We start from the raw sequence: 16,746 nt of genomic DNA, 5'->3' as shown, positions 1-16,746 counted from the left end.
TTGCACTTTGTTGCTACTTTTTCTTCTGTCCTTGTAACTTGTATTTGGTGTAGCTGGGCTCTTTTGTGTTTCTAACCCTTTAAAGCAAAACTTGCTTTTGGTTCCCCAATCCTGCCGCCCGTGTGTTGTATTCACTTGGGTCCTCACCTTGTTTGACAAAGTGTAACAGTATTTGTAACAACTATATGTGAGAAGATACCTTTGTGACTGTTTGTTTTATACAGTATGATTTCAAGCAATAAAAATGTATCAAACCTGCCTCCAGACAGGAGCTAGATGGTTGTTCAGCTTGCATGGGCATTGAGTTGTTAAGTTGTGGGAGGTGTTTTGGTTTCCTCCACTGCAAGATGTTTCAAGCTTCAGCTGAACTTTAAAATTTGTGTTGCAAAGAACTGACACCTGAAAAATAATGTGAAAGGGTTTATTTTGACCCAAACCATCATTTATCTGTGTGTGTGTGTGTGTGTGTGTGTGTGTGTGTGTGTGTGTGTGTGTGTGTGTGTGTGTGTGTGTGTGTGTGCATGCATGTGTGTACCTGTTTGTTCACAGTTTATTGGTGTTATAAAGAAACGTCCTGAGTGTAAATAAGTTGAACAGTCCTAGCTTCATAGTGACGACAGAGGCTTTAATAATTAAGGCAGCAGCAGTTCATATTCACAGAAACAGCTTTTAGTGGAGAGGAGAGCACAGATTCCTCTTCTCAGCCTGTGGTGAAATAAAACTGTGAACAAATCAGGGCCAAGCTGACATTAGCCTCACGCTAGCAGGACGCCCACCTCTCATGAAGACCAATTACTGTAGGTCCACACAGCTGCTGAGGGTCTGCACCAGCTCCAGGTGCTTTTTTTTCATGTGAGGTTAAAAGAGGTGAGAGGAAGCGACTGGGTTTTACCTTCACAAAGGGACAGAGCCCACATGTCTGCCAGACCTGACATGCTTTTTTCTTTCTTCGCCCCTTTTTTCCTCCTCGCACGGCTGCTGTGTAATGAGCCTATCTGGTCTTAAGAGAGAGTATTAGCAGTCTGCCGGCTCTGTCTGCTATCTGTGACACTTCACCACTGAGGAGGAGGAGAGCCATTTTCTCTTTGAAGAAGATATCAGAATCATTTCATATTTCCTGCTCATCATCTCTCAGAGCGGAGCTGCAGGGCTGCTGAGCTGGACTCAATCACGGCTCAACACCTCACACTCATGAGAGGGTCAGCGGGGGATTAGAAGGTATACAGGTCAGTATTTATGTCTGCTGGGATGAGAATTTCCGTGGTACAGTAAAAGTACAGTATTACTTTTTTAATACAAAGCATTCACTGTTATATGACCCACAGGAGCTTTTCCTAAATTAGCACCTCTCCTGGTGGCGGGAGATATGCCACAAATACTTTTCATCTCTGTGCATTCTAATAAAGGTAAGTAGTCAGTAAAAGGTGATAAAAAATATTTGGTCTGCAGATTTTGTGCTGTTTCGCCATCTAGTAACGTTATAATGTTGGTAACTAAGATTACTAGTAACGTTATGTTTAACATTACCTAGGACTGGAATAACCTTAACATGAACACTATATAACCAGTTAGTTATGTGACATTAAACTATGCTTTTCTTAACATCAGTGTTAAGTATTATTAAGTAAGTAAGTATTGTATTGTGGATTCATCAGTCATTCTCTTATCACCATATGAATCCAGACTTTTTGATTTTGCACTGTGAAACAGTTTCAGTTAGAGCAGTTTCATTCCAGCTTTCTCTCAGCTGAATGAACAGGGCCTCTCACATGGGAAGTAACAGTCCCCATTATTTTTCAAAATAACTTTAAGATGAATATGATACAAGGCAACAGTAGCTTGAGTTAGCCAATTTAAATTATTATTATTATTTTTTTTAGTATGTTGCAATCTTTAGTTATCCATAAAAATACTGTTTGTGGCTAGTATCTACAGGAAAAATAATCACAGCAACCAATTACTACTTCAACGTGGGCATGAGTATTGTTTAAGAAATGCATTAAAAAATGCAAAATGATCCTTTAACAAAAAGGACATAAACACACACAGTGATGGTGTGTTGTGGGAATTCCCTCGTCACAAAAATGTCATCTTTTCATATCATGTTACTGTAACATCATTGACAAAGGTCCTGTTCAATTGTTTACAGTTAGTATTAATTTTAATTATCAAAAGTCTGAGTTTCAGTAATAGTTTCTTGAACCATGACCCTCATTGCAATGTTTACAAGATGTCTGTTAAACCTACAAATTATTACCATTTTTCAATTCATTTCAGAATGCCCCATTCATCAAGGGTCAACCAGTTTCCCCTACAAAAAAATTCTGAGGGAAAGAATCAGGGAGGTTTGTTTCAAAAAGCATTAGACATTACTGAAACAATTATAAAAATACCTCTTCGAACCATATAATTGTCCAACAGAAAGAAGTCTTGATAGCCATTATTCTCTCTTTAAAAATAGGGTTTCAGTTAAAAAGTTCTAAAGCCAGGCTGCACAAACAATAATGAAGTAACAACACTACACAATTATGGTCTGTTTTCAACATGTCTCTGAAAACATTACAAAATATGCTGAATATTTTAGATTATATAACATTATAGATATAGATTATATTGTCAATTTAGGATTTAGGAATTTGTGTAATGCTTTATGTAACAGCCATTGTTCAGCCATTCATTACGTACATTTGTACTTCACAAATTATGTTTTCAGTAATTTCACATTTTCTTGTCATCACATTAAGTCATTTAAAAACCAAAAATCGACATTTTCTACATTTTCAAAATTGTGTGGATAGTATGACAATTTTATAATGCTTCTTATGTAAGAGTTAGTACTGCTGACTTATTATTTTTCTTTATTGTTTGAATACACTTGGACTTTTTATTTACAGGTCAGTATGTATATTAGTCTACCTGTATTGCCAATTGTCAAAAGAACATTTGATTAATTTTACCTTATGTCTTCCCTAAGGACCATGCCGAGGTGTTGGTGCAGTGACATCCTTGCTCTGGATGGTGAGTATGTTATCTGACATGTCTTCAGCTTTAACTACAGTTTGATCAGTGATAGAAAAGTCTGATTGTCAAGCAAATCACATAGCGGTCAAAAATAATAAAAATACAATATAAAACTAAAGTAGTGCTTTATTTAGTGCTTTATCACTAAAATGTTATAAATGTTAAAATGTTTTTCATCAATTTAACACAGCCGTCAGAGGTCCAAAAACTCTGTATTCGATATGTATTGCCCAAAACCCATCCGTGGTCCTGAATTTCAGCTGTCTAAAAGTTGCTCTACAGAGCTCTATTCATAGCAGTCTGTTTCTGTCCCTGCACCTTTAAATGCTAATGCTTTAACAGCTCCGCCTGTCAACACCTACTTGGAGAGCCCTGCCTGCTACATCACTCTCACTTTAATTATATATGTATATATATTCTTTTACCTCCAGCTAGAGTAAACTACAACCCAAAGTGCACCTCATTTTCTCTGTGGCCTCTCTGCTCGGGACGGCTCGGTGTCAGGAGGTCAGACTCGTTCTCATGCAAACACACAGAGGAAGGAATAGACAACGAGCCAAAGTGTCTGCTAACAATGTTTAGTCCCCAGCCTAAAAAAAGGTCTGCACTATCACAAGCAATTATTATCAGCATAAAATCCACTATCAAAATAACTTTATAAAGTTAGCTATTCAATTTACTGCTAAATATAACATATGAAGAGCGAGCAGAGCAACATTAGCACTAGCTAACTTCAGTGGGGAAGGAGAGGGGAGGGACACAACACAAACTAGTTTAATTGCGCACAAAATAAAAAAAAATAATAATATTCAAGTCATGTTTTAAACTGAACAATTTGTTATATGTTTATATAATTTAGCTTTTTAACAAAGGCAGCACAGGTGAAGTTTATCTGCCACAAGTGTTCGAACGACGTCAGGTTTGTGGGGAAGTGTTAGCCTAACCTAGCATCAAGACCAATACTTAAGACTTAAAACCAAACTAAAACCAAAGTGACACACATAGTTAACATTATTACAGAAAAGACAAAATGATGATGAAATTTAAACTTACCAGTTAGCGCTGTAGCTACGAGGACAAAAAGAAATTCAGTGTGCTAACATTTCTCCTCGCAATAACTAATGCCGGATCCCTCTGCCTCATCCGCTCCCAGCTTCAATAGTATATTGAAGACCGGAGGCTGCAGACATATCCTCCTTCCCAGCTTCCTCAGCCGTTGCATGGTACATAGACTCCCTCCGCCTGGAGCAGTATACCTTATTTGTTTACCAGAAAATGTCTATTTTTTAGTTGGAATTCAAATCTATTACTTACTGTAGTTTATAATTTGCCCATGGCTCAAAATAAATGAGACAGTTTCTCTCAAACCCAAAACTCATGGCAATATTTTTTACCACATTTTCCCTCTCTCCCATCCCACCATCCACCATTTTAAAACTTTTTTTTTTTTTTTTTTTTTTCAACCTATAACTTGAAAACCCAAGTTCAATCAACACACACAGAACTGGCAAAAGTCAATATAACAAACAACTGTAAGTTTAATTTCTGAAAACTTGTGCAGATGAGTTGAAAATATAAAGCTTTTCAGAGCTCATTGAGTTAAAGAGTAAAAGTAAGTGGACGTAACTTAACAGGTGGGAAATGTTTTACACTGTACAGGCTTGGAGGAAGGCCTGGCTTAGGGTTAGAACTGAAAAGACCAACCTGTTTTCATTCCCAGGTCATCAGATAGGAATTTTACCTAAATATTGAACAAACCCCACACCCTTTGGAACCGTACATGTTCGAGCCAGAGTCCGACCCAGAACTACAAGAGGCTCCAGAGGAAAGTCAGCAGCCAAGAATGAACAAGGATGTTTCTCAGTGGTTAGTAGTTAACTTTGTTTCCTCAACATTACTTTTATGTTACTGCACACTAACGAAAGTTTTACGGGCTTACTGGCCATCTTCCCCATGTTGTTACTATAACAACCCCCTTCTCCTGCATAAAGCGTTTCCATCATAAAGCCTAGCCAAACCTTGGCTGGTGTTTACTGCTCTGCAGTTGCAGTAACATGGATGCAATTTAGCAACTGCTGTTACAAGAGAAAAGCGTAATCCCATATTATTATTTACCTTTATGTAACCAGGTAAGTCAATTGAGAACCTGCTCTTATTTGCAGTGATGACCTGTAAATAGCTACTGCCAGCAATTTTCAACAACTGTAGTTTTCAATACGCCACAGTTGCCTCCCATCACCTCTCTACCAGCAGGATTGTTTTTAACTGGTTACAACAATTTTCTAAAATGTAAACATATTACAAAAGAAACAATGCGATGTGATTAGCGATCATAGTTTCCAATGAATAATAAAAATTCTGCTTAAAAACAGGTGTTCCTGTGGCAACTGTGAACAAATGCCTACAGGACCTGACAATACCTGCTGCATGGAAATACCACAATTAAGTGTGAACGCTGGGCAAACAAAGTTGTCATTTTACAGTCTCTCTTTTCTCTGATCTATTGTCACTCACTTACCTTTCATAATTTCTATGTTACACTAAGACTACAGCAGCTTCCTGAGCCACCATTATGCACGGTGGACCGTCCTGGCCTGGAACCTGTCTGCCTCAATGTATTTGCACTGCACAATGCACTAAACATTTATCAGACAGACTATGGACCTGTACGTCTGAGGGGAATAGTGCAGTAAGCTTTTAGTCACATAAATACTATTCATTTATCGAAAAAGAGTTGTTATGAAAAGTACATAACTGCTTCCTCTAGCTCACATTTCTTATAGTTTGTTATCTTTTACTTGTTAACATGAAAATTACATGTCAAACAATGAAAACACAGAACAGTTAGAAAATAATATTTCCTAACTGTTCGTGTTCCTCAGTCTGGATGTGGTTAGCACACACGAACAGACTTTGCTAACTGTAGCTGGGATGTTGCCTTCAAAAATGAATACATCCATGCTGCTCCTCTGTCCTCTGCTCTCTGTGTTGTGTGCTCATGTTTAAAGCCAACAACAGAGCACTTTGCGTTGCACGCTGACATGGTGCTTTCATAACATAATGGCGGATCTCTGAGAAAGTAACGCTGTAGCTGGTGGGCGGAGACAATGTAGTTATGCGGTGAAGGGAGGGTGTAGTGTGTGGGAAGATGCAAATGATCGGTCAATGACGTCTAAAACCGAAGCCAAATTTGACTTGCTCATCTGGAAACTGCAAGGAGACACGGTCAGAAACCTCTATCGAACTCAAAAAAGCATGGATGGTCTTTTTCAAAGTTTCTAGGCATGTGGCAGCACAATAGACCCAAAATAACACCCCAAATACTAGAAAAAGTAAGTTTTTCATAATATGGGACCTTTAAATGCAGTAGCGTGCTGGACATCGGATGGAGGAGGCACAGGGAGGATTAAAGCGGAGTGAAGGGGAGGGTCAGGTGAATGCGTGGTGTAGACCAGGGGCCATGGACAGCAGGACGTATATCCGGCGGGCCACCGGAGTCGGACGACCGGGAGCCGGCGGCTGCCCCTCAAGCAGCTGACCCTTGCGGTGAACCGCTAGGTGATCCTCCGCGAGGGCGACTGTGGCCGGGAGGTCCGGCATTGGGTGGCATTGCACCCAATCTAAAGTCCCCATCGGGAGCCCCTCCACAAACTACTCGAGCACGATTTGCTCGGGCATCCTCTCCTGCGATGCCGTCTCCCCCGGCTGTAGCCACCAGGTCGCGGCATCCTTCAGCTGCTGCGCAAACGTGAAGGGTCAGCCAGCGACAATGACGGTGATCCTTGGAAGAGAAGGCCATCTGGTCCAGGATGTCTTTTTCCACTGCCTGGAAGCTGTCCCGAGCAGAGGCCGGCAGGCCAAGGGCTGCTGTCTCCCGGTGCATCTCGGCGATCTCCCTGAGCATCTGACCCAGTGCTGTGCTCGCAGACAAATCACACATGTAGTACTGGGATTTACGCCTCTTATTTGAGTAGGCCCATCCACCACAATCTTGCAGGCCCGCGGCTCGTGCGTCTCGGGCGTCTCAATAGTATGGGTAATGGAACCCGGCCTCAGTGTATGTGCACCGAAGACTTCAAGTTTCCATGTCACACTTCTGTAAACTGCAAGAATAAAATAGACAAAAGTAAAGTAATAAAACTTGACACGGCCATATAAACAGGATGAAGACATGGTTATCAAATTGGCATCTACATTTCACATCCATCAGCATGGGTATTGGAACTCAGCCTCAGCGGTAGGTGTAGGTGCTAGTGACAGTGCTCAGTTTCTCTTGGAGAATGTGCTGCTTTTACAGAAGACAGCAGTGTAGTCCCCTGTATCCTTCTTCTGCCAGCTCTCTGGGAGAAGCTAAATTAAAAAGGGAGGAAAAATTAGACTGAAAAAATTAGGCAGCTTTTAATGACTATTGAAGTTGGTAACATGTAATGCAGTTTGAATCCTCTTGACACTCCGCTGCTAACCGCCCCAGGACTGAAGGGAAGCTCTGACTGCAAAATACATGACCAAGTCAGGTTGCTATAAAACATTATATGCTTTGACACAGTACCAGATTGTAAAATTGCTTTAAATTTGCATCTTTCTGTTTTGTTTTTACAGGCAGAGCAGATATGATAACTGTGCTTGCCATGGGATGGAACCAGAGGAAGGTGGAGAGTCTCCAGAAGACACTGGCAAAGAGATGTGTCAAAGCAAGAAGACTATATTGTATGTTAACATTTAAATTTGTCATTCCATGGTTACTTCTTGTAGTTTTCTCTACCACGGAGATGAGCTGGTTATCCAGAGCGATTCATTTAATTACCTTCTCTATAATATTTGTGGCCATGTTGCTGAGGATATTTCTCTGTCCTTTTGAAAGTATTGGCGAGTGTTTGTTGCTTCAGTGTCTTTGCCTGACTTGCTTGAGTGAGCTCGTATTCTTTGAGTGTTTGTTTTTTGTTTGTTACATGTCGCCGTTGGACTACTTTCGCGTTCTAATTTAGGTTATTTCTATACTGCAGACATTTTATCCACAGGTTTGCCAGAGTAATGTTACGCACGCACGCCAAAAACTGTGCTCAGACGTTAAAAAAGAAAATAAAATTGGGCTTGGGTCCACGTTCAAAATTCAACCAATAGTGTCAATGCAGCAATGGAAAATAATAAGCTGTTGTTTTCCCATTTGTTTTGAAATATTATAGATCTGACAAAAACGAATGCGAATATATATATATATATATATATATATATATATATATATATATATATATATATATATATATATATATATATATATATATATATATATATATATATATATATGTGTCTTTGGGATGATGGCTGGCTGGCTTTGTATTACCCTGCAGCTAGCTTAGCATTAGCCTGCAGCGTCACTTCCAGACTTTTCTCCTATGCGATGAAGACGATCAGCTGACAGGTTAGGGAGGGAACTGACAGCATCTGACATGTTTCAGAGGTCCTGTATGGACTTGTTTGTGAAGACAAACATTATTTGTCTCTTTTGTGGTTTATCATTTGATGGCAGTTTTTTTGGCATAACCACTTGATTTCGGTTGGGTTCCTGGTCATCTGATTTGGTTGATTTAGGATGTTAGCCTGGGTATGCTATGTCTTTGGGATGATATTATTTTGGTGCCAGCTTTTTCTGGCAGATACTAAAGAGTACTGCATATATAGTTGGTGCTTTTTTTTTTTTTTTTTAAATGTATATTATTTTCTGTTGAGACAGCCGCTGATTGGAGTTCGATTTGGGATACAGTGTGTTTACAGTAGTCACTTAATATTTGGCTGTAGCAGCAGTGGTAGCAGTATGGTTCCATGTTTGGCAGCTGCCAGCCAGGAGCTTTTACTTCTTGTAGCCTTACATCTGCCCGATCATGCAGACATGTCTGTTTTGTATTTAGTGCATATGTTAACTGCAGTTCTGACTGATATGTATTTATATAGCGGTCCCTCCCACTGTGCTGCAGCCTCTCTCTGTATCTGAGCCCCTGGGCATCTCCATCTCCTCATCACACTGAGTGTCACAGTCGGACGGCCTTGCAGCAGCCGGCTGGCTATTTTTTGTCATTTGAAAGGCCTGATTAAAAAAAAAGGAGGGGGGGGTCCTTTAATCTATAATGGAACAGACGTTATCATTATTGTTGAATAATGCACACTGGCCACCAGCATCAAGTATTAATAACTTATTTAACAGAGCAGTTTTCGGTGACCTGCCTCTGGGCCCAAACTATGACTTTGAACAGGACCACTGTGTGTGAGTGTGTGTGTGTGTGTGTGTGTGTGTGTGTGCGCGCAATTTATTGACAAAAGGCCACGTTAATATGAGGGATTAAGAGAAGTCCAGGAGTGGATTTAAAACACAGAAGGTTTTTGTGTTGTTGTTTTATCAGCTGCAGTGAATTACTCTCTTAATTCTGCTTTTTATTCATATTTGTATTGTTAATTATTTAAAAACAACCACAACAACACTAAGCTGAGTTAAAAGGGCTGAATGAGTTTCAGGATTTTGTCTCAGTTCAACTCATCTCTGATATGATGAATATTTTACAGATTCTGTTCTCACTGTCGGTTCTGAGTGTTTGAATGAGGGCCAAGTTTTTCATTACTATAGTTAAACATAATCAATATACTGATGTGATGCCAACAGAACCAAACCAGGTGAAGGAGAGGTTGTAGAAACCTTGACATGTTCAATTTTACAATCTTTAGAGCATTTTTAGCACCTGAGGGTCATTCAGGAAGTAACATTTTAAAAAAGATTTATATGAATTCAATAGCAGAAGAAGTACTTAATCACTTAACTCAGCACAACCAAATTAAAATGACTTCAGGTGGACGGGATAACATGTCAATTTACAGGTCCAAACGCAAATTCAAAGGCCGTAATTACCAAAGAACAAATTGGAGATTTATTTGGAATTACTCCCAGATTTACCCAAATATTATTCAATAATAATATTGTAACTAATTCATTGAGATCTAACAAACAACTATGCAGTCACAAACTAAATGCTCCATAGCTCTGCTCATGTTCACTGGATCCCTTTAGCTTCTGTTGTTTCTGCCCAGCTTCTGCAAGTCTGTTCACTGAATTACATATTTAAAAAAAAAACATTTATACTTCACCCAATTTCCATCACTTTGGAAGGTCAGTCAAACTTTGTAAAAAAAATAAATAAAAATATTCAATTGTTATACATTTAACATTTTAAAAGTTTCAGTTTGAGTCAGAATCATATTTTTTTAAGTTTTATTTCCCTGCTGAGGGGAAGTTACATTAGTGAACTCACCAGGTATTTATTATACATGTTGTCTGTTAATTAGCTTATAGCTAACTCAGTTAAGAAGCTGCCCACTGTCAAATAAACAAAGACATTTCAAATCTGTTACTTGGTAATTTCCACCTCCTTGTCCTGAAATGTGTGGACCTGCAAAAAATGTTACCCTGTTGACCAATATGCTGAGCTAACTACAGAGCTGTTAAGCATCTTTTTTGAAGACAACCCTTGTTTGGCCGATTTTAGTTATCCCTGAATGTCAAACTTATACTCACCAACACACCAAATATGCGAATGTGTCCATCTTATTATTTGTAAGTGACCAGACAATTAATCCAACAAAAGCTAATTTGTTCCCCTTTGACCTGTGTTGTTTGCAGCTCCACAGAGACCTCGTTCGTCTCTGTTGAAACACAACCCTCCGGCCAGAGTCCATCTATTCTGCTCCCGGCACACACATGGGGGGAAAAAAATGGGATGAAAAATCAAACAGGAGGGAGTTAACAAAATTTGGCTGCCTTTCATTCTGTGAGCACCAAACATCCTGTCTAAAAATCTATTCGCTGGACGGCTTGTAAATTGAAAGCTTTAGAGATGGTTGTCTAGCAACTGGGGCTCGGTTTCCAAACCCGGCATTACAGCCAGTTATGGCGGGCAGGAGAAATTGGTATAGTTTTTAGTTTTCCTCTCACCTTTTTTTCTGACTACTGGATGTCTTTTTTTCCCCCAGTTGCAAATCAGCCCTCACTGGAAGATCCAACGACACTGTCGATGTCTGACGCTCACCAAACATGAATGATAACTGATCAAAAACACCGCAGCAAAGTTGATGAACAGAATCTCTTAAAATTGCTGTTTTTTAAAAGGAGCTCTGTGAGGCTTTTGTTCGTGTTTGTTTCCCGCTCCATCGTCACTTCTGTAATAACATAAATCAAATGGTTGTTTTGATGAATGTTACTACAGACACGACTCTGTCACATCATCCTCCAGTTTCTCATATCACTGTCTCTGACGCCAGGGCTAGCTCGCTCGCTCATTCTCTCAAAAAACGATCCAGAAGTTTTGTAGCGAAGGACAAAAAAAAAAAAAAAAAAGAAATGAAAAACTGCAAACAATCCTGGAGTTAATGCAGTTTTTCACAATTAGATTTGAGCAGACGTGTTTTGCAGCCCCACCTAGCTGCTGGGGGGACACTGATGAAAACTAATGCTGTAATTCTGCTCAGATATTGCCACCTGACTATTAGATTTTGCCCTTTCTCTTGTATGGAGGCCAATGTGCTTGTTGGTTAACTGAATTAGCTTTTGTGTGTTATTGCTTTACGTTCTCACCCAGAGGACAGTTTCAATAATCAGCTGAGGAGGAGGAGGAGGAGTTAGGGGGGGGCGACCAGCCCACAGGGTCGTGAATGAATCTGCTCAGCTCTGTGTGGAACAACAGAAACACTCTCAGGTCAATCAGTTTCTGCCTCCCTGTCGTGTGTTTCAACAAAGACACACATTTAAGTTTAAATAATAAATCTGTTTAGTTTCAAATGTCTTTTTAAAGTTTCTCAGCACTGCTGAGAACTACAAACACTGAAGCTGAAGTGTCACGCTAATTCCAGTCAGGTTTAAAGTCAGATGAGTTTCCAGACTGAAGAAGACAGAGAAGCTTCCTGATGTCTGTGTGTGCTAATGATGGACACTAATACTCAAAATGCAGTACTTGTCCTGGTGTAATACTTCATCTGTGTACTGTCCAAAGCCTCTCCAGGTGAAGTGGTGGAAGAGATGTTGCTGCAGTTTTTCCTTTCTCTTTGAGAACTCCAGTTATACAGAAGTGAGGGCCTTTTAAGAGTCTTTTGTTTGGTGAAAAGTTCATGTTAAAGCTGTTTGAAATGTAGACTATAAGTGTGTTATACTGTTAGTTGTAATTTTCAGTCTGAAGATAAGCTTGACCTATCAGTAAACTAAGCTAACATTAATGTTATGTTGTTTAGCTACAAAAATGAGCGGACAGTAATGACACCAAAGCTTTAAAGATGCAGCATGTGGTAGCTGTGTTCAATTAAAAGACAGCCAATCTGCAGACTCACGTGCCAGTCTACTGATGACTCAAAGGGCTTTACAACACTTACCACATCACCCATTAGCACACTGATAGCAGAGGCTGCCTTGCCAGGTGCAAACTACACCTCAGGAGCAATTTGGGGTATCAGTATCTTGCTCAAGGACACTTCGACATGCCGCTCAGCTCAGCCCGGGGAAGCCAGGATTCAAACCGCTCTGCCCCCTGAGCTACAGCCACCCCGGGTAAAGCAAGATCAACTGTTTTAGTACAATTATTAATCTGCAAGCATCCGGTGAACATCTGTTTACAGTCCACAGGGGGCGCCAGAACCAACAAAAAAGAAACTTCCTTGGTGCTTTGATTTAGTCATTTTCACAGTTACAGCTGCACAAACTCAAAGATACAGTCAGTGGAGTCCACAAACAGACACACTGACAGTTTTAAAGGCTGAAGAAGAACTCAGTGGTAGAATCAGCCATGTTCAGGTGTGCATGTCTTGTCATGGTGAAACACACACACACACAGAATAAAATCAGATTTAGTTCTCTGCTCCGAGGCTCTGCAGCTCCTGCCAACTGTGGAAGATGACGTGAGGCTTTCTGGCTTTCACTTTAAGAGAAATACTCGAGAGCTGTCCCGCTTCGCTGCGAGCGAGGCGACACTTCGACAGGCTTCTCATCGAGCCGGAGGAGGATAAACAGCGAGCTGAAAACCTCGCAGACAGCCTCTCACCTTAAAAACACACCTGAGGTGGCAGCCGGGGCTCCTCCGAGTCAAACGGCCTTTTAATCTCGCTGTGAGGCACGTCACGCTCGCAGTAGTCGTCCGCCACACCGCCAGCCGTTTTAATCATGCCGGGGATGTATGAAGTGGCTGGGCCCGGGGCCGGGGAGCGGGGGTCCGCCGGGGTTCAGACTGTGCTCAGATTCCCTTCAAAAGGTTGAGCAGACAGAGCGGAGGATAATGAGAATTCTCATTACAGAGCAGGTGGGCAAGTGTGCGTTTTGTCATCGCTGTGACAGACGTGGAGCCGGGTCACGACTGGTGTCGGCCGCCAGACGAACGCTCGCTGCCGTCATTATGTGTGGGCGGCAGCCTCGGAGCCGCTGGCCTTTTGGCCTCTGATTGTTCAGGCTTCTCACCGACAACACAGAGCCACAGCAATTACCCACAGTTCAAAGCGTGCGTGTAACAGAAAGGACAGCTGTCCGTCGCACATCCTCTTTGAAGCTCTGTGTCTCAGCAAAGCGAGCAGACTCGGAGACGCACTCAGAGGTTTGATGTCATGTGGCCGCAGCTCGTTACCCTGTAGAGACCACAGAGCAGGCTTCATATACATACAGCCTCAGTGAGTGAACAGAGCTGCTGACAGGAGCCACCAGGGGGCGCTCAAATGAACCAGTCACTGCATTTTAGGTCAGATTTAAAGGTCAGGGAGCACAAAGCCACGTGTGAAACCGACACAGGTGGAGAGTGACTGAATACAAGCTGCACTTTATATATTTCTACATTATTGTTCTTTAATAGAAAACATATTCACTTGTAACTAATTCCAGTTCAGTGATGGATGTAACTAAGTATCATTTTTGAGGAATTTTACTTGACTTTATACTTTACTGTTTCACTTCTGATATACTTCCACTCCATGACATTTTGGAGGTAAATAATGCTTTTTTACTCCACTATATTTATTTGACTTTAGTCACAAGTTACTTTACAGATTACACATTGCATCGGAACACAACATTTTAAAATAATTCTCTGCAAATCACTGAACTGAATGCTGAATATATGACCTGATGAATAGTTGACCCACAGGATTTAAGTAAATATCTGTATGATTTACTTCAGAAACTTTACTTTCACCTTCACACTCATGTTGATGGTTCAGTGTCTTGATGGCATCTCTGTCACTTGTTTCTGCTCTGTGTAAATTCAGTGAGAGGATCACAGTGTCACACACACATTTTCAACACATCACACTGTTCTGATGTCATGATTTGTTTGTCATCAACACCTGACAAATGTTATCAGATATGTATGATATGAATTAATGACAGGGGAGTTGCACACAAAACATTTCAACAATATGTTGAGTCTTAAAATCAGTTTTAAGCAACATATTTTGTAACAAAAATTCAAATCACATTACAACATTTTAGATACTGTACCTTATTACATGATGAAATACATGTAAGTACAGTCCCGTCACTGCGATGAGATATTGTTCTGGAGCACAAGATTAATAAGCCTGAGAGAGTAAAAAGAAAGTGACATCTGAACAGACGGCTCACAAAACTCTGATCCAACTGTGAAAATCAGGAAACGCTGATCAATATGAGTCTGTATTCTGTAACTGCAGGGCCTATTTCTCACTTAACATGTTTCAGGAACATATTTTGCCCGTTATCTGTAATATGAGGAAGTTTTTTTTTCCAGGCAACCATGTTGAAAACAGAAACTGGAACAGGAACAGGACATGCACTGCAACTCAGCTACAAACACTAAGAACGGAGAATTCAGAGTACAACTTTTAGTTTAACCACCGAGCAGAGAAGCTAAATCCTCTCTCAGTATTTCGAGTCATTTAAATCTTCCGTGTCTCTCAGATCAATAACTTTTATTCTGCTGATCCGGACGAGATAAACTCCCCATCTGTGAACTGAGAGGTGCCGAGGAGATGAAGAGACTCTGACCTCGCTCACTGTTTGTGAGACATGAATGTTGTTTTCTATCCGTGCTCGGCTCAGAAAGAGGAAAATAATTACTGCGGTCGAGGCTCGGGTCAAACGCTGCGGCTTGCGACCGTTTTAAAAGCCAGCGTTTGCCGTGGCACGAGGTCGCGACACGGCGCTCATTACTGCAAACAGACGAGAAGCAAGTGATACTGAAAGTTTGGATGATTTCTTACAGTGAAGATTTTTATTGATTAGTTGTTTGTAGATGGCTAAAATAAAGCTTCAACATAAATTATTCACGATATTAAAATCCATAATTCTGAGCCTGGCATTGTGATTAATTAATGAGGCTGCGTGTGAGGTGAATATTTATCGGTGGAGACCTCGCTGCAGGTCGCAGCTGTGTTAATAATTCAGAGATGAAACTGGCAGAGTGAGAACGCTCCAAATAATAAGAATAATAAAACTCTTCATGTCTGTATTCCAGAGTTTCTCTATGCAGCTGCAGGTGAGGTGGCCGGGCCTGCTCGCACATCATATCGCTGCGGATGAAATATTAAAGAGCAGCTGAGATGAACACCCAGCCGGTATCAGCAGCAGCAGAGTGAAGCTGCCGCAGGAAACAGAGATGGACGGGCGTTTGGAGAGCTGAAGCTCAGGCAGAGAGGCGATGAGAAAGTCCTGATTCATCACTGCGTCGCACTGATCATATGATGATGTCGGAATGTCTGAGAGGTAAAGAGCTGCTGACTGCTGCACAGAGCTCAAGAGGAAGACAGAAAACTTCAACATAAATATCTCAAAACTACTGTAATTAATGTTATTAATCATCTTTCATGCCAGCTCAAGATGGTCACGGCTTCTGTGCCAAGATCTTCTGCGTGGATTGGCTCAAGATTTTTAGAGACGTTCACATTTCTGATGACTCTGATGAGCTTTGAAAGCCCCCGTGATGTTCACACTCATTATCAACACGTCATTTTCAACTCTAAAAACAGTTTATTATGATGCATATTTACGTGACTGTGCTGGCGACCTCTAGTGGCCGTGGTATTTGTTGTGGTACCAAAGGAGGAAGTCAGGTGAAGTTGTTTCAAGAGTGACATATATAGCAGGGAGGTCAAGCTGGATGGTCCTGTCTCCATATAGTTTTGCTCTTCATGCTACCTGACTTCTTCCTTTGATGCCTTAATAATTAGTACATCCACTAGAGGTCGCTGCCTCACATGTCCAGAAACCCAGAGATCATTATTCATACCCATGACATGCACTTACACTTTTCTCTCAACTGCTCCAGTGAAGACTTCATCTTGATATGGACTTATTATAACTAAGGTTCAGGAAACTGACCACGCAACTCCTTCTCACTGATCTGCCACCCAGTCAATCTAACCACCTGCTTCTCATCAATCCAACCACCCGAATCTCATCAAACCACCTGTGCCTCATTAACTCAACTACTGTTCACCCTGATTCAATCACCTGTGAAATCTATATAGGCAACCTAACCAGTTCTCTCCCAATCATCTCAAGTTCTTATTACCCCAGACGCTCTCCCTCTCCTTCTCCACTATCCTTGCACAGGATCACTGGCAGCACAGCCTTTGACATTGACATCCCATGGCAAGAGAATCCCTCAGAACAGTAACCCAGGCCAAATCCAGCACAGGAACCACAAGGGGGTATGGTGTAACCATCGAGACGTACCCCCA

At 41.0% G+C, this 16,746-nt stretch overlaps 1 long non-coding RNA gene across 1 annotated transcript; it reads left to right on the top strand.

Moving 5' to 3' along the window:
• The first annotated feature begins 863 nt into the window (after positions 1 to 863).
• On the top strand, positions 864 to 16,002 carry LOC119007711. Its single transcript, XR_005071202.1, has 6 exons — positions 864 to 1,226; positions 1,326 to 1,406; positions 2,975 to 3,018; positions 4,742 to 4,887; positions 7,621 to 7,728; positions 15,522 to 16,002. It is a non-coding gene; the product is annotated as an uncharacterized LOC119007711 (long non-coding RNA).
• Positions 16,003 to 16,746: the final 744 nt, after the last annotated feature.

The sequence above is a fragment of the Acanthopagrus latus genome, chromosome 18, assembly GCF_904848185.1.
Source record: "Acanthopagrus latus isolate v.2019 chromosome 18, fAcaLat1.1, whole genome shotgun sequence".
Classification (NCBI taxonomy): domain Eukaryota; kingdom Metazoa; phylum Chordata; class Actinopteri; order Spariformes; family Sparidae; genus Acanthopagrus; species Acanthopagrus latus.
This window is presented reverse-complemented; position numbering and strand designations above follow the sequence as displayed.